General features: G+C 45.4%; 1 pseudogene; it reads right to left on the bottom strand.

The window, feature by feature from the left end:
• Positions 1-7,657: 7,657 nt before the first annotated feature.
• Positions 7,658-9,817, bottom strand: LOC110323232 (annotated as a pseudogene).
• Between the last annotated feature and the right edge of the window lie 808 nt (positions 9,818-10,625).

Raw genomic sequence — 10,625 nt, 5'->3', positions numbered from 1 at the left:
GTCCTGGCACACAAAAGTTGGAGTGTCAGGGTTGTAATTTTATGTATGATAGCCAAGGTAGGGCTCTGAGATATTTTAACACAGACCTGACAAAAAGCAGTCCTTAGGAAATGAGTCTATGCATGCTTTGTGGTCAAGGAGGTACAGCTGAAGCTAAGGAAGCCAGGGAGAAGGGAAGAGACCCAGCCAGAGGACAGCAGGAGGGTACAGTAGGTAGCCTTTTCACTGTAAGGCATCCTGGTTGTCTAATCCTAAATGACAAAGGATAATGCAGCAGACTTGTGTGTGTTTGTTTAACCTGTGGAGGGAGTCTTACAGAGAGGTGCAAGTCGGGCCAAGTATTGAGACAGAAGGAAGGAACACGGGGCTGGGGATAGTTGGTTGGCAGAGAGCTTATTTCTCAATGCACGAGGCCCTAGGTTTGATCCCTTGCACTATACTAAATGGGTCACAGTGGTACACTCCTCAAATCCCAGAATGCAGGAGATGAAGACAGGAGGAACAGAAGTTTAAAGATACTCTCAGCTGTATACTAGACTTAAGACCACACTGGGCTACATGAAGCCCTGTCTCAAAATATTACATTAAATAAAATGAGAAATTTGATGATACCAATTAAAATTATGCTGCCATATTCACCGGGCATTTGCATAGATGCTGGGCACATCCTATCTGCACACTTATACACTATCCACTGAACCATTGCTGTACCTAAAGTAGTTTAAAGTGATGTTGATATTGATAACCACTAAGCTTGGTCCCAAGAATAAACAATTGATGACTGAAAAGAAAACAGGGAGGGGGGTGATAAAGAATCCTGCCATTGTACCATAAAACCAAGAAATAACAAAACCATAATAACAAAAGTTTCTAGCACAATGAAGATCTTTAGAAATCTCCTCTACTAAGCCCTAGACACAGTTTATTTTTGACTCCTGGTAGTAAATATACTTCCATGCATGCCTCCCTCTTGCAAGCAAGATGTCATGTTTTACTGTTTGGTCCATTTAAAGTGACATGAAACTTTACAACTGGGGCCCATGCTTTGTTGGCTGATGTGGTACTGTGCCAGGCCTTTGACTCTGGGGTTGTTAATTTATGTCCACAGTAACCCTATTACAGAGGTATTATCACTCCCATTGTGTAGATAATATGACCCAGATAATTTACCCCCTACATCACAGAATTCTTTGTGCTGTCCTTTCCCATGTCTTTACAAAGTAAGAAAGGAGAACAGTAGTATGATGTGGTTAAAATGTGACATACCACCCCCATAGACTCATATATTTGAGTGCTTGGTTTCCAACTGGAGGAGGTGCTGTTTGGAACATTGTGAAATCTTTAGGATGAAGTGCTGGGGAATGTGGGTCACCGGTGTAGGCCTTGAAGTCATATAACTTAGCCCTATTTCCTGTTAGCTCTCTCTGTCTTGACTACAGATGCAGTGTGACCATTCACCTTGGTGCAGCCAGGCTGTCCCTGCTGTGATAGACTGTACCCTTCAATTGTGAGTCAAAACTCAAAAAAAACCCTAAAACCCCCAAACGCCTTTCTCTCTTAAGCTGTTTCTGGTCAGAGGTTTGGTCACAGCGATGAGGTAAGTATCTAGGACCCAGTTGGTACCTTAGATGAGTGCTGGATGATTAGGAATAAGACCAGGATCTGAGACTCAGAGATTATGGACAGTTCCAGGATGCTTTGAGTCTTCAAGAGAGTAGCTTCTGAGTTCCTAGGAGTTATAGGAGCTTGGAGTAACTCGAGTGGATGGATTTGTTATGGCTGTTTAACCCTTAAAAATGCACATTATAACTGGGCATTGTGGCATATATAATCGCAGCATGTGGGCAGTGAAGGTAGGGGAGACAGGAAAATCAGGAGGTCACAGTGAATTAAAAGGCACCGGAGCTACCTGAGAGCTTGTCTAGAACAAAAGCAAAAAGTCCCCAATCAAAGTAAAACAATAAAATAAATTAGCATAACATACACTCAAGGACTGGGATGTCTCTATGGATCCTGTTAGTAGCTTTCGCCCAGCTGGTAACAGAACACATGTGTTTAGAAGGACCATGCATGGAGAGTCCCAGAAGTGAGCTGCAAATACTTATTTTCATGCCAACCGTAACAACAATACGTATGAACCCCGGGGTGGAGCTCAAATCCAAGCTCTCAGAAGCTCAGAAACCTTGCCTTTTCAATCTCTTGTATCTTGCGTGTATTTTGAGAGCTCAAATCCCAGCTCTCAGGTAGCTCTGGTGCCTTTTAATTCACTGTGACCTCCTTCATTCACTGGTTTGTTGCTGGGGCTGTAGCGCAGAGGTTAGAGGGATGCTCTAGCAAAGCAGCGGCCTGGATTTGATCCCTGGCATCACCTAAAATGGGGTCATGGCAGCACACTCAAGTGTACTGAGTTCTTCATGGAGGTAAGACCGGATGTCAAACTTTCAGCTTCCAAACTGGAGAAGTTATCTGACAAAAGTTGCTCACTCCCATCCCCTGAAGGACAGGACCCCTTAGAGAAGGATCACTTTTGGATGACGGATTTTGTTGTTTAGCTTAGATTTCACTTACTCCTGTTTCTGAGGCTTTTTGGACTAAGAGGTTGAAGGGACTTCTGGGAATCTCTTTAACCATGGTAGGCCACATACGGTCCTAGCCATTGCTGTGTTTTCCAATGACACTGGGATAAAGCTCTCTGTATCGGTGTTAGAAATTGGCTGATGCTGGGTCAGTCTGATGACATACTCAGTGTTTTGGAAGTGTTCTTCTGGTATCTCTCTGTTCCTGCTGTCTCCTCCACCTTTCTCCTATAGCCCACAGCTTGAGCTGGATGAGAATTCCTTTGGGAAAGTATCTGGATTCTTGATCACTGTTAAGAGAGCAGCCAAGAGAGGAGCACGTGATGCTCTTGAATGCTTATGTTACCATGTTGACCTGCAGGTTCGCACAGGGTGACACTGTAGTTCTCACGGACTCAGGCCAGTTCAACGTAGTTCTACAAGCTTCCAGGTTCAGTACCAGCCACTCACAGAACCAGTGTTGAACAGACCTGGCCCCTTTGGTAAGGGTTCCACCATACCAGGAGGTGAGCATATGATGTATTGCTGTCATTGTTACTATATTCACAGGTCCCATGGGAGCCTGTCTTGGTTTCCTGACTGTATTTTTCTCCTAACTTATGTGGTCATGTCCTGGTCTTTGTGTTCTACAACAAAATACTCAAGACTGGGTAGTTTCCTAAAGACAGGAATTTACTTCTCCTGGGTCTGGGAATTAGTAGTCCAAGATCAAGGCGCCAGCAGAATTAGTGTTTAATGAGATTTACTCTCTGCCAGATTGTGTCATCCTCCAAGGAACCAGGGGTTCTGTGGATCTCTGGTCCACCTGGAAATGGCCAAAGTGCTACAGCTCTCAGAAGGGAAGCCTATGCAGCCAGGTAGCCGGGGTCCATGTCTTACCTGCTACCAAGCTAATGCCAATGCCAGTGGCAGGGGTAGAGGCAGCAGTGATTGGCAGTGGGCGACAGTTGGCAGCTGTGATGGGCAGCAGATAGGTGGTGGCAGCCACAGGGATGACAGGGGCATGAGCCTGGACTACCAGGCAGGTCTAAGGTCCAGGAAGTGACTGACTGTGTCAGAAGGACTCTTCTGTGGTTGGCAGAATCCATCGATGAAGGACACATGAACACGAAGAACCAACTAACTGTATTATCCCTTTAGTAGGTAAATAATATAAAAGAGACAATTTGCTCACTTTTTTGGTACTAACTCTTAGAAACCTAAATTGGACTTTACATCTCGGCATGAATCAGCTTGATAGCAACATGTAGCTAGTAGCTACCGTATTGGATGTTGAAGGCCCTGACCTAACACCAGTCAGGATGGGCATGATTCCACCTGGAAGAACCCAGAGCTTGGGGGGTGGGATTCTCTGTGGATGGGGGTACCTTTGATCAGGAGAGCACTGTCCACCAGCCCAGCCTCTGTCCTTCTTTAGGGACAGAAATCAACCTGCACAGAACATTAGTTATACTTTACCTTGAGCCAGCCCCTGTGCTGAGAGCGTCACCAACATTATGCATTCTGTCCTTAGATACTTTGGAGGTCCTTTTATAACCTCTTAGGAGGAAGAACTTCTGGAAGCTGTCCCGGGACAGATATTGACTAATTAGTAATTGCAGAATTCAAAGCATGTACGTTCTCACCCCAGCTCTTATCAACTGCCGTGGCTTCTTTCTCTTACCCTCTGGACACAGGGACTTGGGGACCTGCCCTTTTCTGTCTCCACTTCCTTTTTTTGCAGCCACACCTGCTCCTGCCTACTCAACTCTCTTGGGTGACTCAGCTATCAAGCTAGGTCTCCCTGATTATGGAGGGACAGGGAAGGCAGTACTCCAAGACTCTGGCAGACGGGCAGCTAATGAACACTGGACTATAGGACTGGAAAGCACACCCACAACTGGCTGCTTGGCTAATGGAGACATATTACACATCTCAGGAGCTTGTCCCGGGTCTCTGGGGACAGGGAGCCTCTCTTGTTAAACAGCTGGTTTAGCACATTGCCTGCCCTGTGAGGGGTACACTGGAAAGCCCTTAGGAGGAATCCTCAGGGACTGAAAGGATGCTGGCTATGGGGTGGATTTGTATTGGTACAAACACTCCCAGCTGCTCTGATTTTCCTCCTGGGATAGAAGAGAGGTTGGAGGAAGGTACACTGAAGATGTTGAGTTATGAGTGAGCTCAAGGACCTTTGGAAGCCCTGTGGGCATTCACTGTGACAGAACATTCTTCCATGCTCTAGCAGCATTTATGCTACAGTAGTAAATACAATCCCCATCTTCATTTACCTCCTCAGAGATGGCAGGAAGCAGAAGTGTAGGGTAGCCACGAGGCTCTAAAGGCTGGAAGTGTGTGCCCCGCACTGTGATGGGAACTGCCTGAGTAGGCTCTGCATCTTCTGAGTTGAGTCACTTAATTTGGAGTTGTAGTTTTTCTACTTCTGGATCCCACTTTACAGAACTTAACAGGGGTGGTGAGGGTTAGGGTCAATGAAGGAGGAGACTGGGCAGAAGAAGGAAAGAGGAAGCAGTAACTCATCTGGACAAAGCTTTCTAGAGGGGTAGTCTAAGGACATGACCGGCAAACGCGAAACTAGGTTACAAGGAGCTTATGAGTTACTGATGCGTGCCTCCGGGGAGACAAGGTGAACTTGTTCTCCTCCAAGTGACTTCGCTTCAGTCCTCACCACGTTGTCATCTTCCTGGATTCTGAACTCAACTCTCTAGACACTCATTTAAGTTAAGTCTCAATTTATGGGCTTGTATCACCCCCATTATGCCCCCATATGATATTCGTTGAGTTTAGATAATATATTTGTACCGGCTTGAACAGGGAACTCTGAATGTGATATTTGAATACAGGACCCTGCTAATATAATTAGTGAAGAAAGAGTCATTTTGGGTCGGGATGGACTCTGTCCAATGACTGGGGTTCTTATAAGAAAGCCATGTGAGGACACAGAGAGGAAAAGATGTAGACACACAGGGGGAAAAAAGGTCGTATGGATAGAAAGGCAGAGACCGCATGGATATGACTGTAAGGAACACCAGAGGTTGCAGACAGCCACCATAGGCTAAGGCAAGTCAGAGAGAGAGAGAGAGAGAGAGAGAGAGAGAGAGAGAGAGAGAGAGAGAGAGAGAGAGCCAACATCATCTTTATTTTGGACTTCGGGTGTTTATTGTTTTTAGCCATCTACCTTGTAGTAATTTGTTATGTTAGCCTGAGCACAGGGACGCCGTGAGTATCCTTGTTTCCCTTTGAGACTCTGACTTTCTTTGTCCTTTTTGTGACCTGGTCTTTCTTTGCCAGTAGAGTTTCGAATCCGGAAAGATATTCAACTTCTACTGTGAAAATAGGTGGAATGAAGGTCTTTTGGCTATTAAGACATGACTGCCAAGGCTGTTCATCATAGTCGCTGTGTGAATGGATGTTCACATCCCTGTCACCATAGCTTCCATGATGTGTTTGCTCTGGGTAGCATTCTACCTTTGATTTGTCTTTCTTTCTTTCTTTCTTTCTTTCTTTCTTTCTTTCTTTCTTTCTTTCTTTCTTTCTTTCTTTCTTTCTTTCTTTTGGTGTGCAGATGATTGAAGCCAGGGCCTGTTGAATGCTAAGCACACACCCTACCCCAGCCTTAGCTTTTTGTTTCTGTCTCATTTTGTGTAGCTCAGGGCTTTAGCTCATGCTCCTCCTGCTGTGGCCTCCCCTGGGTGCCGGCGTTACAGATGTGCACCAGCGCACCTAGCTATGCTTCCTCTTAGGGCTCCTTGAGGCTGTCTTTGAGCCCTGCCCTGTGACTAATGCAGTGTATCATCTGGGATCTGGGTTCATCCTGCGCTTTCCAGAATTCCACAGCTTCAGAGGGTGCTCTGGAAAAGACTGTGAGTCGATGAGCTTCCGTGTGGAAAGATATGGCTTCCTACCCGGAATGTTTCTGAGCATTGTATAAGGGAATGAGCATGAGGGCTTGTGTTTGTTAATCAGTAGATAAGGTCACGAATGACAGTGTGAGTGAAATCTAAACTCTCTATAAGATCCCAAAATGGCTGTGCTTAGCTGAAAGCCCGAGAGAGCACACTTGCCTGGACTTTTTGCATGGGGAGGAGCTTCTCTTGGATGAGAACTCATTCTGAACCTCAACCACAGCTACCTTGAGTGTTGTAGGGGAGGAAAGCCTCCTTCATTCATAGCATCTGCTGTTCAGAATTCTCCCCTACACTAGCAGCCTTTTGGAGAAGATTCACATTGAAATGCTGGAGACCAAGATAGCCATAAATGATCATAAACACAACCTCATTAGAGATGTCATAACAATACTTCTAATTACAGAGACCCGGCTTGCTCCCACTTCTTCCTAGGGGTGGGGTAACTTTGGCTCATGAACACCGTGGAAACCGAATGCTGCTTTGATGACTCCAGGACTCTAACGTGCTAGTAGCACCCGTGGAATGTATGGGAGGAATAGTCATTGTGGTTCCAGCCACAGCACAGGAGAATGCTATACAGCTTTGAAAACGGCAGGCATTATAGGGGCATTCTTTTAGGTTAGTACAGAAAGACCAAGGTGAGTGGGAGAAAAGGACCCCAGGAGGAAGTTAAATACATGAGCAGGACACTTTCTCTGTGGCACCTCTCCTACTTTACCCAAATAAAGGGGTGTGCTGATTGAGGGTCTCACCTTCTGAAATACAATTTTTTTTCTCACTTACACTGTGTCTGAAACCACAGCCCAGGACGTGAATGCCTTTATTTTGTGCTTAAAATACACATATAAAGGGAGAGTAGGGGGAGATTAAGTGAAAAGTAGACTATGCCAAAACAAACACTTGAAATCCTAACCAGAGTTAAGACCAACTAATGTCTGAACGAAATAGCTACAAGAAGTCTGATTAAAGTCTAAATGAGTGGTGTCTCATTAACTTCAAAGTTTCTGTGTAAAGTGATCTTCAAAACACCTGGCGTGCACAGTTGTCAGGTGTGTTTCCACACCCGGTGGGTGAGTCTGAAGATGTGTTCTCCATGCCTGTGACGTAGATGCAGCTTCTACTGGAACGGAGAACTTAGGAGACACAGGCAGTCAGAGGCAGCCCTGGATCTGGATCTCACCTCGACCTCCCACGTATTGGATTTGCCTCGTGCAACAGTTCTTTCCTGGCTAGCTCCTCCTCCTTCTGCGGCTCCTCTTCCTGCTGCCTAACTTCCTCCAACTGCTGCAGTTTCCAGGTCGCCATCTCAGCCATTGTCTTCTCCAGCTCCTGCTGCTCTTTGGCTCTCTTCTCAGTGGCCAGCTGAAAAGGTTCCTGAACTAGAGAACCAGAAGGGTTCTCAGCAACTGACTTTTTTCTTTCTTTCTTTGGCTCTTGGTAGGTGACTTGTTTGGGTGAGCCTTGAAGCAAGCTGCTCCCTTCCTGCTGCTTCTGTTCTTCCTCCTGGTGCTTCCATATCTCAGCCTTGTGGGGACCTCTCTTTCAGTCTCCAGGGAGAAAGAAAGGCTCGGCTTGAGTCACATTCTTTACCTTTTTCTCAGGTAATGCTGTCAAAATGGAAGTGGCTTGAACTTGGGCACCTTCCCTTCCTGCATTTATTATTTTATTTTTCTCCTTCTGCAACTGGCATTCTTTGTCCTAGGTATCAAAGGTGAAAGGGCACACCTCCATATTTCTTGCCTCTGGGATGTGGGGGTTATCTGGCACCCCATAATGTGGCACATTATCACTTGTTTTTAAAATCACTTTTATTGCTACTGGTTTTTCCTCTTCCTCGGCTTCTTTGATGGGCTCTTGGATCCTGTTCTTCAATGCAAAAACTGGCGGCTTAGGGACAGTGGCTGGAGTTCCCTTCTTTTCAGGAACACCACAACATCTTTCAAGATCTTAGTAGGGCAAGGTCTAGAATGAAATTCAAATTGTTCATCTTCTGTTATTTTTTTTTTTTTGACTCTCACTTATGAATTCATTTCTCAATTTCCAAGTCAAAACTAAAAGGCTGAGTAGGAGGGTTAACAGGAGGTCTCTTGGGCAAGATGGGGCCACTTTCAGAAATTCTGGGCTCAAGTTCCCGCACTTTGATTTTTGTATTGTTGCAGTTTCTCAAGCTCCTCCACCTCCTGCTCTGCTGTACTTTTGCAGGTCACAGCACTTGTACGATATTTGGTCTGCAGTATGGAGGTCTGGGGGTCTTGTTCACAGATTTGGAGGGTAACAAGCTCTCGCGCTTCTTGTACCTCAGATGGTATCTATTAGGGGTTCGATTGTGGAAGGCTTCAACCTGCTGTGCAATGGGCACATACGTAGAGGCTGCTTCATCAGATGTTCTTTTCTTTCCTTTGGACAGATTGAAAGGCTTAATGACAGCACATCCTCTGGTCCCTCGGGCAGGAGTGGAAGAATGTTTGCAAAGTTCAGACATGAAGTTCACTTCCTTATACTCTTCCTGGTTCTTGCGATGTTGTTTGATTCGCTCATCTGTGAGGAAGTGGAAGTCAACTGTTTTGGTAACCTAGCTCGTGGATTTCTTCACAGGTTGCCCTGGCCCTGCAGGAGCGAGCTTCTTGAACTCTTTGTTCTTCCTCTGCATCTCCACCACTTCCTGCTGCATTCTCAGTCTTTTCTCCATCTCTTGCTCATCAGTTCTCTTTAGAACCTTCTCCCTTGCAGGTGGCCCACCAGGCACAGTGTGTTTGCCCTTGGCTTTCTCCAGGGTTTCTCTTTCATCCTTTCTTGAAGTAGCTGGAGCACTGCCTTCTTCGTCTTCCTTCAGCTTCTTTTTATGAGAAACTTTCATTCTTTTGTTGGGGGGACAATCGGTGGTGGGAGCAGTGCATCTCTTGGCTTCCATTTCAACAGAGACGACATGGTTTTTCTCTTTCTGCTCCAAGTCCTTCTGAGCAGAGAGTCTAATAGATCTTCTCTGAGGCTGGACAGGAGTATTTCCCAATACAGCTCTCTTAGCGTTCAGGGAAGAACAATCATTTGATGGGATAGATTGTTTCTGAAGACTTTCCGTTTCTGCCTCTTTGTAGTAAGTGTTGTCAACTGCCTTCAACTGCCTTGTTGCAGTTTGGCTTTTCTCAAGGAAGTCTTTCCCTGAAAATTCTCCTATTCCACTCTGCCAAAGAAAGTTGTTCCCAAGTTGTTCTCCAAGTTGGCCTTCTCATTAAAACATGAATCTATATTTTCAGTATCCTCTTCAGCATCCAAAGATGAAAAATTGATAAAGTTGGTGGGGGCATTGAAAGAGTAAGCAGTTGGGCCTTGTGACATTGCCCCCACTTAGTGTAGAAGAACAAGCATTTTTAAGTTTCTAATACTCTCCTCAATAGATCGTCTTCTGACTTATAGTAAATTTGTCTCTCGAGTCTACCTCTTACAACCTTGCCTCAAAGCCACAGTCACGTTCTCAAGTCTCTTGAATTCTTGCAGTCCAACAGACACTTCTCTTGAAGAACCTTTACAGTTCTTCCCCAGCTTCAACTTGCACCAACTACGAGTCCAGTGCCTCATGATCACTCCAGGACTCAACTGGTCCAGTTGAAAATTTGAACTCAGACACCTGGTTGAAGGCACCAATCCTGAAGTACAGTTTTGTCTACATTCTGAAGATTCTGAAACGCAGGGTGCTCACAGGGAGCCAGGCAACCACATTCAGCCTGAGAGTTTGTTTTTGTTTTTGTTTTGTTTTGAGTGAGAGTAGTGTCAGAACAAAGAGGAACTGATAGAGAAAAAACCGAGCACGCGGTTTGAGATAAGAGGGTACAACATTTTGTCCTGCAGTCAACACATTTGTGCTGGTCAGACCTACACTACTTAAGGAAAAGCAACTTTCTCACTTGTGGTAGAACTCTGACAGGTTTTCTCTCCTTCCTAAATTAGGAGAGAAATACCTTATGAAAGTGTCAGTGCGACTGGGTTTAGAATCACTGTGAAAGCATATCTCTGGGTGTGTCAATAAGGGTGTTTCTGGCAAGAAACTAAGCAGGGAAAAACCCATGGTATTGTGGCTTAGGGACCCATCTGGGGCATGGGTGACACCATTCCATGGGCTAGACTCTGCACTGATAAAAAAGGAGCT

This window comes from Mus pahari, chromosome 6, assembly GCF_900095145.1.
Source record: "Mus pahari chromosome 6, PAHARI_EIJ_v1.1, whole genome shotgun sequence".
Taxonomy (NCBI): Eukaryota; Metazoa; Chordata; class Mammalia; order Rodentia; family Muridae; genus Mus; species Mus pahari.
This window is presented reverse-complemented; position numbering and strand designations above follow the sequence as displayed.